Consider the following 22,398-nt stretch of genomic DNA (forward strand, 5'->3'; position numbering starts at 1 on the left):
TGATTCTTGCATGTCTGTGCTTGCCCTGTGTATTCCTGTCTGTGTGAAGCATGTCCAAGTGTTCGCAGGTGGTTGTGTATGTATGTGTGTATATGCACTGGTATTGGGGAAGTATGTGGATGTGCATAGATGTATAAGATGAAGATGATCTATAACTTCTGAGGTTCAGGCCTATAAAGCCCCTGTCTGGCCCGAGGGCAGCTTTGGGGTTCTTCCTTGCCAAGAGGCAATAGGAAGAGAACTGGCATCCCTGAACCCTCCTCATCCTCTTATAAGAAACAGGATGAAGGAGCAGCACTGGACACCATGTTAGGGTGCTGCTGAACAAGAATATAAAGATGGGGAGGTTGGATGAAACCATGGCAGGACATGATCGACGATCCTCAGCACCTGTGTCCTGGGAGGCTCCATCCAGGGGATGGTTTGCAATCCTCCTCCAGCAAGAAATGCATTTGAGACCCCAAATAACTGGCTCCTAGTCCAGATGAGGCTGATGTAGTCACTAATTTACCTGAAACCTCCCACATATTTTTCCAGCGTACCAGACGCTGGTCTGATAGCAGGAAGAGGGGAAGACAGCGGATGTGCATAGACCAGATGCCACTGCATGCCACATGTGTGCTCTGCCCTTCACAGAGCAGTTACTTCCCACTGACCACAACTTGCTGGGCCTCAGCTCTCACACCTATGAAACTGGCATGTGGACAGCACTGGCCAACAGAATGTTTGCTGTGAGCATCGTGTGAGATAGCATTTGAGTGAGTGTTCCCTTAGCCTGAAAAAAAAAAAAAAAAGTCTTCCCTAAGATCTGAGCAGGAAAAAGCGCTGCCCTGCAATATAGGAAGCTGCAGATACTCAGAAGCCTGGAGAAAGGTGGTTAGACTAACCAGAAATACCTCTCCAACAAGACTTTCCTCTTCACAGAGATGGAATGATGAAAAAAGCCTCTCCGAATGGCCTCTTGGAGCCAACATGAGGCATGGGAAATGCTGAATCCTCAGGGACCCTGTAGGATAAGCAGAAGCCCCTGAGTGGCAGCCCCTTCAACAACCAGTAGGAAAAGCATGTAACAGTTCTGCCCTCTGCTGGCAGTCATAAGAACTGCATTTGGGCCAAGGGGATGGGCCCAAAGATCTAGGAGGCCTTTTTGAGGACTGGACATGACATCTAACATGATACCTGGGGAACACCATGTAGAAATGCTCAGGGAAGGGAAAGAGCCTGGCTTTTGTGATGATCTGCAGGTGGATCAAAAGCATGCATCCTCTCTGGCACTGAGAATCAACATGAGAATCCCGTGCAGTTCCCAGTTGTCACTTCTTTAGGGCACTCCTCCCAGGTACAGGGTTCTGGTCTCTGGATCTCAGGGTCCTGGGCTCTCAGCTGCAGGCTCTGGGCAGTGGTCACACCCTCAGTGATTGGGTATTTGAGCTCAGAAAAGAGAATTAGGATTCTAAATCTGCTCCCTCTGCTCTGGTCACTGAGCTTGTGGCCCTCGACTCTGCAGTCTAGGCCCTGGGTCTTGGTTCCAGTGGGTGGGATTGACCCTGTACTGTGCTTGGGCAGTGATCTCAGTTTTCCGGAGAAGAGGCAGCTTCAGGCTCTGTGTGTTGGATCCTGAACTAGGGGTCATGGGCTCTGCTTGAGGCCTGGGCCTCTGGCTCTGGGCCCTCACTTGGCATCTGGCATTTGGGTTCCAGGAACTGACGTTATATTTCTGGGCCTTACCTTGGTGATCTGCAGGTCCGTAGTGCTACAAGCTTAACTGAGCCCCTAAATCTTGTCTTCTCCTTGCAGTTTCCTCATTCAGGCTTTGGGCACTGGGCTGTGGGCTTCAGGCTCCAGCTCTGCCCATGTTGCTGAGTCTTTGGGCTATTTACTGGTCATTGATGAAAACACAGGATTACATTCCTGTCCTCTGGGCAAAGAGGTGTCTTGGATCCCATGCTGTAAGTTCAGGATGTGAATACTCTAGTCTGGCTTTGGGGTTCCATGCTGGCCCCAGAGATCTTTGTTCTGCCTAATGCTGAAGGAATCCTGCTGAGGGAAGGAAAATGGGGTGATTAAATTTGAGACAAAGGTGGTGATTCAAGGCTCCAAACCAGAGAGGCAATGGGAACCACAAGATCAGCATCTGCTTGGCAGACGTAGGGGCCAAGCAAGGGTCTACTGTCTCCTGAGCTCAGTGACTTTCATAAGTGACCTCACCTGCCTAACGAGAGGCTCTGCTCTTTACTAAGTGTTCACTTCGTAGTCACCTCATTTGGCTGAGCCTCAGTTTCCTTATTCCTGACATGGGGATCTGAATAACATACACATGGAAGGAATTCTGGTCCAATTGAGAAGCCATGACTGGCTCAGCATTTGTAACTCCGTCTGGAAGATGGGGATGCCTCCCAGGCTTCTGAGTCCCACAGCCATTCTGTGGGGACTCTTGAAAATCTGGAGAATGCTCCCCACCAGCCAGGGGTAAGGAGAGGAGCCCTGCTCTCTGATGGCCAAGGGTAAAATGAACTTTCTCAAGACCACCCCATCCTTCCTTCCCGCCTAGATCCATTCAGCATATACCGACCTGGACCTCCTGCTGTCCTCAGGCCAGGGCAGCCCACCCCACCCAACAAGCCTGAGACCACAGAACTCTTCTCCATCCTGTTAACACCTCTGACCTAAGAGCCTCCACCAGGGAAATGTGAACTTTGCATTTCAAGAGGCAAGTACCAATTTCTCTCCAGAAAATATTGACTTCTGGTGCTGTAATTATTAAAATGCTGAGCAATGGTCATCTAAATGCTAATAGTCACAATGCTAAGCTCCTAACAGGTACAACAAACAAACTCTACTAAATGGTTGTCATATAGCATCTCTGAGCACCTTCACACCACCCCTATAGTCACTGTCAGAGTTTCTAGGACCTTGAGCCTTGTCCACTGCTTCTTCCTCCCAGACATCCACCTCATTCAACTCATCCACCTCCCTGCAGAATCAGTTGCCTCTCTGACCTACAAGATGAGTGCCTGCCCCACTCGTGGCCTGTTTTTCACAGCCTGGCCTGTTTCTGCCCCCTCGCACAACCCTTTCCTGCAGGATTTTCATGGTCCCCACTCCATTCTGAGTCTGCTGGCCTCAGTTGCAATTATCTCTACTTCTTCTTACTCTGGGATGCAGCCTTTGTGGACTGCTCCATCTTGAAGAAACAGCTAGAGATTGAGAGATTTTGACTCTTAACTGTGAATTTGGTATCTATGTGAATTTGAACAAACCTAACTTATACTGGCATCAAATAAGTTTTGTAGTCCCATGCTGCTTCCCCAGAAATGTTGTGAGGAAGATAAAGACAGAGAACATGAAACCATCAATCAAAGATCTTTAGTCAAAAACCACCAGGAACACAACTGTCATGAGGCAAAGTTTATTTTCCTGGTACTTGTATCAGGGAAGATTGTACTACTGGAGAAACCATAGGACCGCTCAGTCAGCTTGTCAGGAGGAAATGTGCATGAAATTTGTACTTGTGCTTTGTGATTTTCGGGTTGGGGAGACTGAGGAATGTATGAGTCTGATCTGGTCCGGGTGCTGTCAGGAAGCAGGGGTAATAGGATTGGATGTCATTACCTTTTTCTAGAACTGGGGAGGAACAGAGAGGGCTAGATCTATATTTAGTAGAGAAGCAGCAGTTGCTCATGCCAGTTAGGAGGGGGGCCTGTTGGCCGTTTTTATCGTGTGCAGAGAGCCTGAGTAGTCTAGATTTTGTCTAGACTTGTTAAGAATTTTTACCAACATGTTTATTAGCGGTATTTTCTTGGAGTATCATTTTCAGGTTCTAATGTCAGGATTATACTGCCTTCATCAATGAATTAGAAAGTGTTCCTTATTCCTTCTTCCTGAAAGAGTTTACATAGGATTTACTTTCTTTCTTCATATTTAATAGAATTCACCAGTGAAACCCCATCTGAGCCTAGAATTTTCTTTGTGGGGCAAGTTTTGATAACAAATTAATTTTCTTTGGTAGGTAGAGGGTTATTCGATTGTCTATTCGATCTTGTCTATTCGAGGATTCTCTACTCGATCTTGTATCATATTCATTATATTTTAATTTTTAAGGAATTTAACTTCACAAATTTGTTGACAAAGTTGTTCACAATCTTTTCTTATGCTTTTGATATCTATTAGGATCAGTTGTGATAGTCCCTTTTTATTTTTGATATTGCTAATTTGCATTTTTTCATGTTTTCTTGATCTGTCTTGCTAGATATTTAAAAATTGTATTAATGTTTACAAAAAACAACTTTTGGCTTTATTTTCTCATTTTTTTCAGCTTTGTATACCATTAATTTTGCTCTGATCTTTATTTCCTTTCTTCTACTTTAATTGCAGCATATTTTTCTAGTTTTATAAAAGGAATAATTAGATAATTTATTTCATGTCTTTACTCCACTGTAATATAAACATTTAAAGCTATAAGTTTTCTTATAAGAACTGCTTTAGCTATGCCTATCACCAAAATTTAAACATTTCATTTTCATTATGACTCAGATAAAAATAATTTCTAATTTCTCCTATGACCTCTTTGTGGGTTTTCTACGAGTGACTTGCTTAAATGTGAAAAATATCATCCTGGCACCCAGTTAAGTTTCTTGGAAGTAGTTGGTTTTTTCTCAGGTCTTGCTTTTATGTGGAGATCCGGAGCACTGCTCTGTCTAGAGCTCATGCTTCCCCTCTATTGAGCAGTTTCCCCAAAGCTCCATGAATTAAGAGTTTTTCTAGCTAGTTGGTTGGTAAAGACACTGTTCTCAGCCTTGTGTGATTGCCCGACACTATTCACTCTAATCTTTTCAGACTTTTTTTGTTCTTACTTTAGGCAAAATCTTCACAAACATGCACAAAGAGTTTTGAATACTCAAAGATCTCTCAGATCCTCTCTCTGTGTAGTGCTCTCTGCTTCGGCACTCTTTCCCATAAACTCTAAATGCCCATGTTTCCAGGATCTCTCAGCTCTATTCCCTCAACTCAGGGCATCCAATGCACTTCACCTCATTTTCTGCCCCTAAACTTTGACCTGAAAACTCTCTCAGGGAAGTGAGCTGGGGGTGTCTTAGGGCTCCCTTAGTTTGTTTCTAGTCTCTCCATTCTCCTTTGCCTAATGCTCAATGTCTTAAAAACCATCGTTTCATTTATCTTATAGTTTCAGTTGTCAATGAACAGTAGCGGTTGTGTATGAATAAACTTTTTCTTTTTACCAAAACTGGTGGTGGACTGAATTTGCTCTGTGTCCTGTGGTTTTCCACCTCATGAACTAGAGCAACCTTAATCTAGTTTATATATTGGATTCTCCAGAAAGATCATTTTAGAAAAATAGTTTTTATCACTACTAAATTGTTGGGAAATATCTAAGTCCTATCCCTTCAGATTATGTATATTCTTTAGAGGCTCAAGTAGACTGCAGACATTAATAAATATTTATTAAGATTGTAGGGGTGAATTAGAAATAAATAGAAAAAAGAAGTGGGACTAAAATTCAGGGGTCTATCACGTAATCTTTTTTAAAATTATGCTTTCCATATAAAATTTTTTTTGAGGGAAGCAATTTGTTTTTTAATACAGAGCCTTGTTCTGTTGCCCAGGCTGAAGTGTTGTGTCATGATCACGGCTCCCTGCAGCCTCAACCTCCCAACCTCAAGTGATCCTCCCACCTCAGTCTCCTGAGTAGCTGGGACCACAGACGCAAGCCACCACTCCTGGCTGACTTTTTAATTCTTTGCAGAGACAGGGTCTCCTTATGTTGCCCAGGTTGAGTAATTATTTTTGAGAGTGTTTTTAATCGGGTTACAGAATCATAGGAACTGTATTGATCCCACACAAAGGCCTCAGGGGAGAGAAAAATCGGAAGAGAAAAATAAGATGTAGGCACAAAGAACATGTATATTTTATCCCCATAATCCCCATGATACTGGGTTTAAATGAAAAGTTGACTATGCTGTCATACCTTGATTTTAATTTGCCATAATTGGTAACTGGAAAAATCGAAAATGTAATTATGCCTCCCCATTTGTGGTGATATTTCTTGTCAAGACAGCAGAGGGTGCTGTTCTATTAAGATATTACACTCTCTAGGTGATCTGTGTAAGATGTTCACTGGGTAGCAAGAAACGTATTTTAATAAAATTACCATATTTATGATTTTATTCAATTTGTCGGTTTTCCAAGGAGGTCATTTCTTGAATATAAGTATTATGAGTTGTATTCCTGTTTGTTCAATAATCTTTGAAAACATAATGAAAGCTACAGACTTTCCAAGAAAAACAATCTCTTCACATACACAGAAAATTGGTAAAGACTGTAAGGAGAAACGTAAAAAGTCAATTGAAATCTTACTAAAATATGCCAAATGATTTTGCAGAGCCAGTTGAAACAGTTTTTCTTTTGGAAAGTTTGAAACATAAAAAAGTAGAGAAAAATAACGTGATGAGCTCAATAACCCCTGTCACTTCTCCAATATTTTCTCTCCTCTGTTCCCCAATATACACTGGATGATTTTGAACCCAGTTCTAATAATCATATTCAATCCTACCATAAATTGTGTGTGTATCTCAAAAAGATAAGAATATTTTCAAATACCAAGTTATCACTTTCTCATAATTTTTCACGCTTAGTTCAATGAATCTACGGAAAAAAATGTACACATTACACTTGATTATTATGTCTCTAGAGTCACTTTTAGTTTATAGAACACTTCTCTTTGTTTTCCTTGCCTTAATTTTACTTTGTTGAGGCTTGCTACTCAAAGTGTGGTTCATGGACCAGCAGTATCGACAACTACTGAGAGATTGTTACAGATAAAGAATTTCAAGCACCACCCTACATTACTAAATCAGAATCTCTAATTTTACAAGATCCTTGGGAAATTTATGTTCATGTTAAAGTTTGATAAGCATTCCTGTAGTTTCTTACAGTCTGCATTTTTGCAGATTGCAACTCTGTAAAGTCATTTTGCATCTTCCTCTCTTTATTTTCAGTTAACTGTTATTAAGCCTAGAGGATTGATACGATTCAAGTTTAATTTCTTGGCAGAATTGCTTCCTAAGTGTTTTGTGTACTTTCACTGGGAGGAGAACAATGTCTAGTTTTATATCTTTTTATGATCGTTATCAGCCATTGATGACTACTGCCTTTGTCTAGTAATTTATTAAGGGTTTTCAAAATAGTGATATGCTAATTCTTTCATCCTTTCTTCTTTTATTAACTTAGATAACTGTATGAAGAGAAAAATTTTTCTTACCTACCATTTTATTGCATTTGAGCTAAAATTCATACAGAAAATATAGGATACAATTTTAACCTCCATCCCTTTTTTTAACCAGTTTGATTGGGTCCTCAAAGTATGTTACAAAGGTTCCCTAAAGATTTTGTTTGTTTGCTTTTGAAGTGTAATTGTGAACTCATGGGATTTTAAAAATACTTGATAGTTTTAATTTATCACAGTTGTTATTCTTGCCATTCTCAGTTTGTCTCATCTTTCACTGTTGGGATGCATTTCATGCTGTCTCCTGATTTCTTTAGACATGACCATGACCCCAGTAGTCATTAGTAGCTTTCTGTTATCACAAAATATTCCCAGTTTATCTTGTACATTTCTTCTTCCAGTACTGGATTCAACCATTTTCCAATAACCTTTGTCTTGATTTAGTGGGAAATGGTATTGAAAGACCAGAATCATCTGTGCATTAATGGTATTCATTGCTACTGAATAATCATTGGTCATTGTGTCTAGGATGTCTTAGTGAATAGAGCTAAGAAATGCATATTTTTAACATATATATCATGAGTTTACACCAATAATTTCAAGTTCAAATTTACAAATACAAAATTTCAGGTTAACTTCCCTGATTTTATGGTTATATCCCTTTTTATTATGAAAATCTTAATTCCTAATGTAATGATAATAGCATTACTTATAGTTTTGTCTTGCTGCACTGAAAACCAGTTTCAAAATAACAATACAAAATTATTACTAATGATATAACCAGTGAAAACATTTTTTAGGTTTTTGGGGGGAGAGTTGGTTTGCAGTTATTTGATCTTAAGATATATTTCACTAAAGTATACAACTTGTTAAATTACCCTGCTTTAAAGTAACCTGAAAGAATTCCTGTTTATGTGGTTAATCCAACAACTCAATACGGAGCTACACTTTTTTTGTTTCATTTTGCTTTCTATTTTTAGGAAATTTTTAATATTCATTTTGATGTAATCTTATTTTATAATTACATATATTCATTGTTTCACAGCCAAATCTACAAAACAACTGTGGGAATCTATTTTTTTTTATTTCAATAGGTTTTTGGGGAACAGGTGGTGTTTTGTTACCTGAATAAGTTCGTTAGCGGTGATGTCTGAGATTTTGGTGCACACATCACCTGAGCAGTATACACTATATTCAATGTGTAGTCTTTCATCCTTCACCCCCATCCTACCCTTCTCCCCTAGTCCCCAAAGTCCACTGTATCATTCTTATGCCTTTGGGTTCTCATAGCTTAGCTCCCATTTATGAGTGCGAATATATGATGTTTGATTTTCCATTCCTGAGTTATTTCACTTAGAATAATGGTCTGCCATTCCATCCAGTTTGCTGCAAATGCCATTATTTTATTCTTTTTTATGGTTGAGTAGTATTCCATGGTGTGTGTGTATATATCCATATATATATATGATTTATACATATAAAATATAAATATAATTATATATGTTTATATATTATTTATACATATAAAATATAAATATAATTATATGTATAATTTATATATATATAAAATTTTCTTTATCCACTTGTTGATTGATGGGCATTTCAGATGGTTCCATATTTTTGCAATTACAAATTGTGCTGCTACAAACATGCATGTGCAAGTATCCTTTTCATATAATGACTACTTTTCCTCTGGGTAGATACCCCATAGTGAGATTGCTGGATCAAATGGTAGATTTACTTATAGTTCTTTAAGAAATCTCCACACTGTCTTCCATAGTGGTTGGACTAGTTTACATTCCAACCAACAGTGTAAAAATGTTCTCTTTTCACCACATCCACTCCAACATCTATTATTATTATTATTTTTTATCATGGCCATTCTTGCAGGAGTAAGGTGGTATTGGATGTGGTTTTGATTTGCATTTCCCTGATAATTAGTGATGCTGGGCATTTTTTTCATATGTTCACTAACCATTTGTATACCTTCTTTTGAGAATTGTCTATTCATGTCTAAGCCCACTTTTTTGATGGGACTGTTGTTGTTGTTTCTTGTTGATTTGTTTGAGTTTGTTGTAGATTCTGGATATTAGTGCTTTGTCAGATGTATAGATTGTGAAGATTTTCTTCCTTTCTGTGGGTTGTCTGTTTATTCTGCGATTATTTCTATTACTGTGCAGAAACTTCTTAGTTTAGTTAAGTCCCATCTATTTGTTTTTGTTTCATTTGTTTCTGGGTTCTTGGCCATGAAGTCTTTGCCTAAGCCAATGTCTAGAAAGGTTTTTCCGATGTTATCTTCCAGAATTTTTATGGTTTCAGGTCTTAGATTTAAGTCCTTGATCTATCTTGAGTCGATTTTTGTGTAAGGTGAGAGATGAGGATCCAGTTTCATTGTCCTACATGAGGCTAGCCAATTATCCCAGCACCATTTGTTGAAAAGTGTCCTTTTCCCACTTTATGTTTTTGTTTGCCTTGTCAAACATCAGTTGGCTGTAAGTATTTGGGTTTATTTCTGGGTTCACTATTCTGTTCCATTGGTCTATGTGCTTATTTTTATACCAGTGCCATGCTATTTTGGTGACTATGACCTTATAGTATAATTTGAAGTAGGGTAATGTAGTGCCTCCAGATTTGTTCTTTGTGCTTAGTCTTGCTTTGGCTATGCTGGCTCTTTTTTGGTTCCATATGAATTTTAGGATTGTTTTTACAAGTTCTGTGAGGAATGGCGGTGGTATTTTGAAGAGAATTGCTTGAATTTGTAGATAGCTTTTGGCAGTATGGTCATTTTTGCCATAATGATTCTATCCATCCATGAGCATGGGATGTGTTTCCATTTGTTTGTCATCTATGATTTCTTTCAGCAGTGTTTTGTAGTTTTGTAGAGGTCTTTGACCTCCTTGGTTAAGTATATTCCTAAGTATTTTTTTTTCAGCTCTTGTAAAAGGGGTAGAGTTCTTGATTTTATGCTCATCTTGGTCAATTATTCCTTCAAATATGTTTTCCAAACTTTCAGATTTCTCTTTTTCTTTGGGAACACCAATTACTGTTTAAGTTTGATCATTTAACATAATCCCAAAGTTCTTGGATGCTTTTTTCATTGTTTTAAATTCTATTTTCTTTGTCTTTGTCAGATTGGGTTAAGTTCTTCCTTCTATTTGTTCAATTACATTGCAGAGTCTTTCCAGTGCATTTTGTGATTCTCTAAGTGTGTCCTTCATTTCCAGACGTTGTGAATAGAAGTAAATGCTATTTACTTCACTGGAGATTTTTCCATTTGTATCCTTTATCTTTTTTTTTTTTTTTTAATTTGGGCTTTACCTTTCTCTGGTGTGTCCTCAAATGGCTCAATAGTCGACCTTCTGAATTTTTTTTCTGGCAATTCAGAGATTTCATCTTGGTTTGGATCTATTGCTGGTGAGCTAGTGTGATCTTTTAGGGGTTTTAAAGAATCTTGTTTTGTCATGTTACCAGAATTGTTTTTCTGGTTCCTTCTCATTTGGGTAGACTATGTCAGAGGGAAGATCTGGAACTCAAGGGCTGCTGTTCAGTTTTTTATGTCCTGTGGGGGGCTCCCTTGATGCAGTGCTCTCCCCTTCCCGTAAAGATGGGACTTCCTGATGGCTGAACTGCAGTGGTTGTTATTTCTCTTCTGTAACTAGCCACCCAGCAGAGCTACCCGGCTCTGGGCTGGTACTAGTGAGTGTCTGCAAAGAGTCCTGTGATGTGAACCATCTTCAGGTCTCTCAACTGTGGATACTAGCACCTACTCCGGTGGTAGTAGGGGAGTGAAGTGAGGACTCTGCGAGAGTTCTCAGTTTCTCAGTTTTATGTTTGTTAAGTGCACCGGTTTAGTGTTGGTTAGCCTCCAGTCAGAAGGCGGTGCTTTCAAGAGGCATCAGTTGCAGTAGTAGAGGGAAGATCAGGCGGTGGGGGGTGGGAGTGGGGGTGGGGGTGAGGGGTGGGGGCGGGGATAGTGCTTCCAAGAAATTATGTCTTTTGTCTTTGGCTACCAGGGTGGGTAGAGAAAGACCATCAAACGGGCGTATGCTTAGGCGTGTCTGAGCTCAGACTCTCCTTGGGCAGGGCTTGCTGTGGCTTCTGTGGAGGATGGGAGTGTGGTTCCCAGGCAATGGAGTTATGTTCCCGGGGGATTATGGCTGCCTCCGCTACCTCACATAGGTTGCCAGGGAAGTGGGAGAAAGCTGGTAGCCATAGGCCTTACTCAGCTCCCATGTAGCCCACAGTCCAAAAGGCGGGTCTCACTCCCACTGTACCCCCTCAAGGGCACCGAATTTATTTCCAGGCAGCTGGTAAGCAGAGCTGAGAATTTACCCCAGGCTACCAGCTTCCTGGCTGAGAAAGCAAGCAGCTGCACCATTCCTTGGCTGTCCTATGGAGGCTGTCGCGGCCATCCAGCTCCTTCAAAGGGTCTGTGGATTCTCTCAGCTTTCCTGGTATGTTCCTCTGGTAGTTCTTGGAACAAAAATTCACGATGTGATCTTCACGCTGCTCTGTTGGTCTGAGTGGAAGCTGCAAGTTTGTCCTGCCTCCTACTCTGCCATCTTCCCCGACATTCCGGGAATCTATTTTTTAAAATTATACTTAAGTTGATTTCACAACACAGAACAACAGTTTAATAACGTCAAAACTGTACATGTTATAAGAGAAAATGCAGCCAAAATAGAAAACCTCGCCTTTTTGCTTACTCCCTATAATGAGATACAGGACAGCTAAATTTATTTTCTGTAATATACTTTATTGATTTTAGGAAATGCTTGTTTGTGTAATTTATACATAGTCCTTTGCTAAGTTGTATACAAACTATTGCACTTATTGAGAACAATCCTACCACATTGTCAAGCATCTAGTTTTTGAAGGGAAGAGAGATAAATGTATACGTTTTATTTGGGGCAAATGATTTTATCTTGCCTTTTTATGCTTAAATTTTTACTTAAATATTTTATTATTATTACTGTTATTGAGGCTGGGTCTCACTTGTCACCCAAGCTGGAGTGCAGTGGCATGATCACAGCTCACTGCAGCCTTGACATCTCAGGTTCCAACAATCCTCTCGCCTCAGCTTCCCAAGTAGAGCTGGGACGGACAACAGACATGTGCCACCATGCCCAGCTTATTTTGTTTATTTTATTTTATTTTACTTTTTGTAGAGATGAAATATCACTGTGTTGCCCAGGCTGGCCTCAAAATCCTAGGCTCAAGTGATCCATCTGCCTCAGCTTCCCAAAGTATTGGGATTACAGGTGTGAGCCATCACATCTAGCCTATTTTTTTTTAATTTTTTTTATTTTTAAAGTTGTTATTCTTTCATTTTTCCTGTTACGTATTGATATCGCTTGGATCTGTGTTCCCACCCCCAGATCTTATATCGAATTGTAATCCCCAATGTTGGAAGTGGGGCCTAATGGAAGGTAATTGGATCATGGGGGTGGCTTCTCATGGTTTCTCAACACCATAGTGGTTTCTCAACACCATCCCCCTTGGCACTGTCACTGTAATAGAGAGAGAGTTCTCACAAGATCTGGTTGTTTAGAAGTGTATAGAACCTCCCCGCTCCCTCTTTTCCTCCTGATCCTGCCATGTAAGATGCCTGCTCCCTTTTTGCCTTCCACCATGAGTAAAAACTTCTCAAGGCATCCCCAGAAGCAGACTTCCTGTACAGCCTGTGCAGAACCAGGAGCTACTTAAATCTCTTTTCTTTATAAATTACCCATTCTCATGTATTTCTTTATAGCAGTGGGAGAATGAACTAATACATGTTATATGTAGAAACGTTTGCTTTTATTTTATTTTGTTTTTTTATTGTGGTAAGAACACTTAACATGAGATCTACCCTCTGAACAGATTTTTAAGTGCACAACACCGTATTATTAACTACTGGCACATTACTGTACAACATGTCGCTAGAATTTATCTTGCAAACTAAAACTTCATACCTGTTAAACAGCAATTCTTCATTTCCCTCCTTCCCCTACCCTCTGGCAACCACCATTCTACTCTTTACTTCTATGTGTCTAATTATTTTAGATATTTCAAATAAGTGGAATTATTCTGCATTCGTGTGACTGGCTTGTTTCATTTAGCATAACATCTTCCAGGTTCATCCATATTGTTGCATATGGCAGTACTTCCTTCTTTTTGTAAGTCTGAATAATATTCCATCATATGTACATATCACATTTTCTTTCACCATTCATCTGTCAATGAACATTTAGGTTGTTTCCAGAACTCAGCTATTGTGAATAGTGTTGCATGGGAGTACATATATATCTTCCAGATCTGGATTTCGATTCTATTGAATATATACCTAAATATGGGATGGTCAAATCATATGGTAGTTCTATTTTTACTTTTTTGAGGAAACTCTATACTATTTTTTATTGCAGTTGCACGATTTTACATTCCTACCAACAATGTATGTGTTCCAATTTTTCCACATCCTTGCTAACACTTGTTTTCAATATATATATTTAAATTAAAATTAATATATGTGTATTTTTATAATAGCTATCCTAATAGATGTGAAGTGATATCTCCTTGCAGTTTTAATTTGCATTTCTCTGATAATTAGTGATATTGATAATATTTATATATACCTGTTGCCATTTGTATCTCTTCTTTGAACAAATGTAAATTCAAGCCCTTTTCCCAGTTTTTAATTGTTTTTATTTGTTTCATTTGTTTTTTCTATTGAGTTACAGTGATTTCATGGGTATAACATAAAAAGACAAGTAGCAAAAGTGAAAATAGGTAAGTGGGACTATACCAAACTAAAATGTTTCTGCACAGCCAAGGAAATAATCAACAGAGTAGAAACCAACCTATGGAGTGGGAAAAAATATTTGCAAAACATTATCTGATAAGGAGTTAGTACTCAAAATACACAAGGAGTTCCTAAACTCAATAGCAAAACAACACCAAATAATACAATTTTAAAACAGGTGAAGAACATACACATACTGGAGAGATGAATATTTCCCATACTAGAAATATGAATACTATTCCTACTTGAATAGCATTTATGAAATAGTATTCATACTTTTAGTAATTGGACTTTTCTCCATTAAAATGAGAAAATGTATCAGATGATCTTTCAGGTTCCTTTCAGCATTGAAATCCTCTTCTGTTTCACATGTGATAGGTAATTTCCAAAAATGGCCACCATCAATTCCTTCCCTCTCTGCACATGCATGCTTCTTCTCACACTGAGATGGAGTCTATGCTCCTCTGCCTGAATCTGGACTAGCTTGACTTGCTTGGCCAACAGAATACGGCAAAAGTAATTCCTGGAACTCTTAAGTCTAGGTCATGAAAAACCTCACCACTTTCATCTATATTTCTTGGAACACTAGATCTGCAGGAAGCCAGACTCCATATAAAAAGCCCAGTTATCCTGAGGAAGCCCAAGCAGGCTGCACGGAGCAAACACATGGGAAAAACAAAGTACCCAGCCAGCCTTAATCTGTTCCTGCTCTCTCAGCCAAAGTACCACAGATTTTAGTGAAAAAGGCTTCCTATCAATTCAATCAAGACTTCAGGTGACTCTATAACCAGCTAGTATTTGATTGCAAACACATGAAGGAATTGTTCACCTGATTCTGATCAACCACAGAAACAGAAGAAATAATAATAAATTGGTGCTTTAAGCACTAACATTTCGGGTGAAATCTGTACAACAGTACACAGCCAAAATAGTATGTAATAATTGCAATCAGAAAAGTAACCTAAACACACAGAAGGAGGCAAGACTAATTTTGACTGCAGAGAATGGTGACATTTTATTGGCAAAGTTTTTGACTTAGGTCTTAAAGGATAAGAAAACACCTTGAAGAAAAATATGGGGCCAGGAATATATACAGAATATCTGAGGACAGCTTATTATCAAGAGTATTTTAATTTATAATTTAAATATGAAATGATGAATATTTCATATAGTTTCATTTAAAAGAAGGTATCATAAAAATAAAAAATAAAACTCAATAAAAGGAAATATAGTCTAATTAGATATGCATATCCTTATGGTGGATGTGATATTAATGAAGAATGGCATTTGGAGTACTGACTGGAGAGGATTCTCTACATAACTTTCAAATAGTTTATTCATTCATAGTTTCCTTTAGCTCCTCCCCTTTATGTGAGTCAGAAACAGAAACTCTTTTTTACAAATTTTAATTTGGCTGGGTGCGGTGGCTCATGCCTGTAATCCCAGCACTTTGAGAGGCCTAGGTGGGTGGATCATCTGAGGTTGGGAGTTCGAGACCAGCCTGACCAACATGGAAAAACCCCATCTCTATGAAAAATACAAAATTAGATGGGTGTGGTGGCACATGCCTGTAATCCCAGCTACTGGGGAGGCTGAAGCAGTAGATTCGCTTGAACCTGGGAGGCGGAGGTTGCGGTGAGCTGAGATTCAGTGATTGCACTCTAGCCTGGGCAACAAAAGTGAAACTCCATTTCAAAAACAAACAAAAAAATTAAGTCCTGGGATACATGTGCAGGATTTGCAGGTTTGTTACATAGGTAAACGTGTGCCATGGTGGTTTGCTGCACTTATCAACACATCACCTAGGTATTAAGCCCAGCATGCATTAGCTATTTTTCCTGATGCTCTCCCTCTTCCCACCTCACCCTCCCGGTAGGCCCCAGTGTCCATGTGTTCTCATTGTTCAGCTCCCACTGATAAGTGAGAACATGTGGTGTTTCGTTTTCTGTTCCTGTGTTAGTTTGGTGAGGATAATGGCTTCCAGCTCCATCCATGTCCCTGAAAAGGACATAATCTTGCTCATTTTTATGACTGCATAGTATTCCATGGTGTATATGTACCACATTTTCTTTATCCAGTCTATCATTGTTGGATATTTGGGTTGATTCCATATCTTTGCTATTGTGAATAGTGCTGCAATGAACATATGCTTGCATCTTTACAATAGAATTATTTATATTTCTTTGAGTATATACCCAGTAATGGGATTGCTGGGCCAAAGGGTATTTCTGGTGCTAGATCTTTGAGGAATTGCCACACTGTCTTCCATAATGGCTGAACTAATTTACATTCCCACGAACAGTGTAAAAGTGTTCCTATTTCTCCATAGCCTCACCAGCATCTGTTGCTTTTTGACTTACTAATAATCACTATTCTGACTGACGTGAGATGGTGTCTCATGTATCTCATTGTGGTTTTGATTTGCATTTCTCTAATGATCAGTGATGTCAAGCTTTTTTTCATATGTTTGTTGGCCACATAAATGTCTTCTTTTGACATGTGTCTGTTCATGTCCTTTGTCCCCTTTTTAATGGGGTAATTTTTTTATTTGTAAATTTGTTTAAGTTCCTTGTAAATTCTGGATATTAGGCCTTTGTGAAATGTATAGATTGCAATAAATTTTATCCCATTCAGTAGGTTGTATGTTCACTCTGATGATGGTTTCTTTTGCTGTGCAGAATCTCTTTAGTTTAAATAATCCCATTTGTCAATTTTTGCTTTTTTTGCAGTTGCTTTTGATGTTTTTGTCATAAAATCTTTGCCTGTGCCTATGTCCTGAATGGTTTTGCTTCAGTTTTCTTCCAGGGCTTTTACAGTTTGGGGTTTTACATTTCAGTCTTTAATCTAGGTTAAGTTAAATTTTGTATAAGGTATAAGGAAGGGGTCAAGTTTCAATTTTATGCATATGGCTAGCCAGCTCTCTCAGCACCATTTATTAAATAGGGAATCTTTTTCCCATTGCTTGTTTTTGTCAGGTTTGTTGACTATCATATGGTTGTAGATGTGCAGTCTTATTTCTGACGTCTTTATTCTGTTCCATTGGTCTTTGTGTCTGTTTTTGTACCAATGCCATGCTGTTTTGGTTACTGTAGCCTTGTAGTATAGTTTGAAGTCAGGTAGCATGATGCCTCCAGCTTTGTTCTTTTTGCTTCTGCTTAAACAGACTCTTCACACAGGTCTAAAGTGCAGGGACTACAGTTTTGCATGCTTTATAAACCAGATATGTAGATAATAAGTTGCTTATATTTGGAAAAAAATTAATGAGTCTGATTAGGTTCCAAAAAAGACCATCCTATCTCCGCCTGTACTAAGATATAAGAGAAAACTTTAACCATTTTCGTTTTCTTTTATTTTAGCTTATCAGTATATAATGAACATTAAATTCTGTTATGTAACATGATTTCTATTGGCTAAATATTATCCCATACCTGTGCCTTTATCATATTTGACCATTCTTCCATAGATATACATTTAAGTTATTAATTTTTCTTTCTTTTAAATAATTTTTGGTGACCATCCTTATAGTAAATTTGTTGTTAATATTCAAGACTTTTTTGCTCAAGAAATGAATAGGTAATCTTTATTGTACTTTTGAATCCTGAGTATGATAAGAAATAGAAGAAATACAATGATGAAATTGGCCATGGCTGAGGATAGACAATTTAAGACATGTAACACTCTGATTTTCCCCTAATTATTATTTCTCTTCAACCCGGCTTCCAGTACAAGTACTGCAAACCTTAGGATAAGGAACAACTTTCAAAGAGCTAAATGTAAAAATTTCTGGATTAGAGATGTCTATAATCTGGATTCAAATATAATAGTGACCCTGGGTTACTTTTACGTAGCTTAGGCAGGTTATTCTAAAACTTTATTTTACAAAACCATCTACTGGATGCTTGTTTAAAGCCCAGATTCTTGAATTCAGATGTGCTAGTCAGCACATCCTTTGAGAACTACTGACATAGGAGCTAACTATAATGGAGACTTGTTATATGTCAATATGAACTAAAACGTTTAAGAAAACTGTCTTCAATTATTATAGGCCATACATGCTTCTTGGTATCCTCAAAATTGATGCTGATGATTATAGATTTACCAACTTCTGTTTTATCTCCAGCTCCCTAACACGGATTTCTTATACATTTTCTTCTTCTCTTTCTTTTTATTTCTTTTATGTAGTAATTTGTTAAGAGAAATTTCCATTATCTCTATCATTCATCACCATGTGCAATATATTCAAGCTTTATTACAGTACTAAATGTATTTTACATAGGTTTCTTTAAACTTTTATTTTAGGTTCAGGGGTACATTTGCAGGTTTGCTATACAGGAAATTGCATGTCATGGGAGTTTGGTGTGCAAATTATTTCATCACCCAGGTAATAAGCATGGTACCCAAAAGGTATCTTTTTCATCCTCACATTCCTCCTAGCCTCCACCCTCAAGTAGGGCCAGATGTCTGTTGTTCCTTCCTTATGTCCGTATGTACTTAATGTTTACTTCTCATTATAAGTGAGAACGTAAGTATTTGGTTTTCTGTTCCCGCCTTAGTTCGCTTAGGATAATAACCTCTAGCTCCATCCATGTTGCTGCAAAGAGCATGACCTTGTTATTTGTCAGGTTTTTGTTTTAAAATAAAGCTACTTATTAAGACATCTTTCAGACATTAAGTTAAAGGTACATCCAATGACTTTATACTCTAGACAGGCTAGTTGGAACAGATGATTCGAAGCAATTTGATATTCAGATCACATCATGAACGAAGGGCAGGTTTTATAGAAGCAAAAATACTAGAAGTCCATAGGGCTAGAAAGAAAAAAATCATACTTAGGAGTTATTTTGATAAAATATGTATGAAAAACCTTATGGTTAGAAGCAGCTAGAAAACTGTTAAAGCTTTTAAAATTCTGATTTATTGCCAGGAAATCTTATTGAGGTACTACCCAATTCAAGTAAAAGAATTTGAAGCCAGAGATTTGAATGTTGAAAACAATTATTAGGATATTAAGATTGAGAAAGAGAGTGAAGAAAAAAGAGCAAAAGGGAAAGAAGAAGATGGAATAGCTGATTAAATTAGGACTCAGATGATGAACCCCTTGCAAAGTAGGACCATGTCTATGTACCTCTTACATAAACTACCAATATTCAATAGATCATGTTTCTGCAAAATGCTTATCAAACTGCCTTATTGTTTTCTGCTATTACAGTGTTTTAGGGGTTCACCTCTTCAGGTTAACCATAGTTTTGCCTTTTTCACTCTCTCAACATATTTATTTCTCCCATCCTTATAAATTGACCACTTTTCAATCTTAGGTTTTAAAATGGCTGACTAGAGAAATATTGTCACTAATATAATTAATCAATATAAATCAGACAGCCTTATATGACTAAAAACAAACCATACAACTTGACTTGCTGAAGCCAAAATGGCAAATTCATCTATCTCTGAAGTCTGAAGAAAGACTGGACCACTAAACACCAGGAAGAATGTGCATCATCTGGGGCTGGGATCACCTGAAACCAAGCACTTCAGTGCTCCAGGGTTCATTCTCCATTTTTCCCCTCAGGAGATATTTGGAAATAGTGATATCCATTTGTATCAATTACGTATGATTATTTCAATTTACTAATGAAGAATTTAAGGCAAGAGGTTTAAGTAAATTGCCAAGGTCATACAACTAGTGAGTAACGGACACAGACTTGAAGCAAGACTCTCCTGACTCTAGAAACTTAACATTACCCCTCTACCTCTCCAATCGTGGCTACTCAGTTATTTCCTATTTTGCCAGTACATAAGTTATTAACGCTAGTCATAACTAAACACATTGATATAAATTTGTTAGTTATTACTGTTGTGTTTAAATAGAAATTGGTAGAAATTAGTTGACAGCTTAATGAACTTCCATGCCTTAGATATTTTTTATCTTTTTTTGTTTTTGAGACGGAGTCTCGCTCTGTCACCCAGGCTGGTGTGCAGTGGTACAATCTTGGCTCACTGCAAGCTCTGCCTCCTGGGTTCACGCCATTCTCCTGCCTCAGCCTCCCGAGTAGCTGGGACTACAGGCGCACGCCACCATGCCCGGCTAAAATCTTTTTAAAAAATAGATAAATTGCATTGAAACCCAACATCTGAAATGGAAAGTAAAAATCAGTCATTGTCAGTACTATATACTAAATGCTATTTATCTTTATTTATGTGCTAGAAAAAGTAATCTTGCATTACCAATATGGACTTGCAGCTAAAAATTAAGAAAATAAAATATTTAGGGGACTTTTTACAACAACAGTGACATCAATGACAACAACAAATTTCTGCTGATCTTACCCAATGTTCTATAATATTATTCTGGTAACTTCACTGTTATAGTAGAATTGGCAACACCCTAACAGTATTACCCTCCATTATTACAGCAACATAAAATATAACTTTTAAATGTTTTGAAATTAATTTTTTTAAACCTTGTCTTATTATTTATCACTAATTTGGCATACTGTAAGAGTCATTAATCTAAAAGGAAATTTTGGGTTGTCTTTTACCATTATCATTGTGTACTTTCATCAATAATACTCATTAAGTGTATAAGCTGACCTTCTTTTACATTTAAATGTATTTTTATTTATAGGATTTTCCAATCTTACTGAGAACTAAGTTAACATAATGTCCTTCTTTCATGATATACAAATATATCCCAGAAAAGCATTTGTAATTTACTTTTGTATTTGTATTACTGAAAAGTTAGTAGCATTTTCTTCTCTAGTTTTTTATGACTCTTTAAAAATATACACTTGTTATAGTATGTGACAGATGTTAATAGAATTTTCCAAAGGTATTTTCTATAAACTTTACATCTCTTATTATGATGTAACAACTGAAAGTCCTGATCGCATTTAAGAAATCAAGTTCGAAGAACTAAAAAATAAATTTTAAGAGACTCTTGCATCAAGAAAGATAGAGTTGAAGTATTTTTCCTTTATTCTTCCTGGTAAATACAGCTAAGAATCCTGGACATTATATATAAAACAAACATAAGAAGACTCTGCAAGATGGAGCAAAAAGGATCAACTAGCTAAATGTTTTAGAATCTAAGCAAGAATACAACACTAAGTTTTTAAAGTTTTCTTGTCATCTCACATATTCCAGACTGGGCACTGGAGAAGATGGCCACCTGGAAAACAAACTGGTACAAAGAAAAAGTGCCCCAAGAGAAGCTGGATGCCTTGATCCAAAGGTCTAGGAGAGGAGAAGTCTAGCAAGACAGAAACTTTTAGTAACTGCTCTTCTCCAACCAAACATCACAGAAAAAAACAGGGGCCCCACTCCCAACTCCAAACAACCAAGACTGAGTGGAAATGTAGCTTTTACCCTCTCCAGGCACAATGAGATACTCCAACCTCCCCGCCAGAGTGGTGTCACAGAAGATTCAGTAGATATCCAGGACGTTTACATCCACAGGGAAAGAACAAGCCCACACACGCAAGGATGTTAAATGAGAAAACTGGACTTTCATTCTTCCATTGCAGTAGAAACACCCTGTCCCACTACCAGAGTGGTGTCATAGGAGAGGTAATGGAGAGTCAGAACTTTCACTATACTCAGCAGTAATAAAGACCATACTACCTCATGGAGTCAGTGGAAGACCTTTGAGTAGTAACAAGGCATCCCTGGCCCTCCTAGCCAGGCTGGTATCAGCAGAGGTTAAATGGGATGCCAGAAGTTCCACCTCCATCCAGCAGTAACCAAGAGGCCCTCCTGCAAAAGAAGGCTCAGTGAGAAATTTGGAATTCCACCCCACCTGGCAGTCAAAGGCGATGTCTACCCTTCTCTTGCCAGAATGATATCAGAGGAAACCTGCTGAAACAGAACATTGAAAAAAGACACTGAGTCTTATAATAACTTAATTGTCTAGATTTCAATAGAAAAATCACTCCATATACCAAGAAACAAGACAATTTCAACATGAATGAGAAAGGACAATCAATAGATGCAACATCAAGGTGGCATAGATATTAGAATTAAGAGGGATTTTAAAGCAACCATAATAAAACATTTCAATGAGCAATACAAACATTACTGAAACAAATTTTTTAAAAGAGAAAATGTTGACAAAGAAATAGAAAGTTTCAGCAATCAAAATAAAGAAAAATAGAAGGTATTTAAAAAAACAAATAAAAACTTTAAAATGGAAGAATATAATAAAGAAGACTTTAAAAATAAATTCAATGGATGGCCTCAACAATAGAATACAAAGGACAGAAGAAAGACTCATCAGGGAACTTAAGGATGAAGCAATAGAAATTACCAAATCTGAAGATCAGAGACAAAATAAAAAAACGACAAGAAAGGCCAGGTGCAGTGGCTCACATCTGTAATCCCG

At 37.9% G+C, this 22,398-nt stretch overlaps 1 long non-coding RNA gene across 3 annotated transcripts in view; it reads right to left on the reverse strand.

Annotated features, from left to right (window-relative positions):
- The window catches only part of LOC103891686 (uncharacterized), a 252,316-nt gene that overhangs the window by 3,557 nt on the left and 226,361 nt on the right, over positions 1-22,398 (reverse strand). For 2 of the 3 annotated variants that reach the window (XR_010141580.1, XR_010141581.1), the window contains exons 3-4: positions 1,729-2,040; positions 888-1,006 (exon numbers count right to left, since the gene is read on the reverse strand). This is a non-coding gene — a long non-coding RNA (uncharacterized LOC103891686). The remainder of the gene's footprint in view (positions 1-887; positions 1,007-1,728; positions 2,041-22,398) is intronic. The other variant, XR_010141582.1, reaches the window with a different exon arrangement.

This window comes from Pongo abelii, chromosome 8 (assembly GCF_028885655.2).
Source record: "Pongo abelii isolate AG06213 chromosome 8, NHGRI_mPonAbe1-v2.0_pri, whole genome shotgun sequence".
In the NCBI taxonomy this organism is placed as follows: domain Eukaryota; kingdom Metazoa; phylum Chordata; class Mammalia; order Primates; family Hominidae; genus Pongo; species Pongo abelii.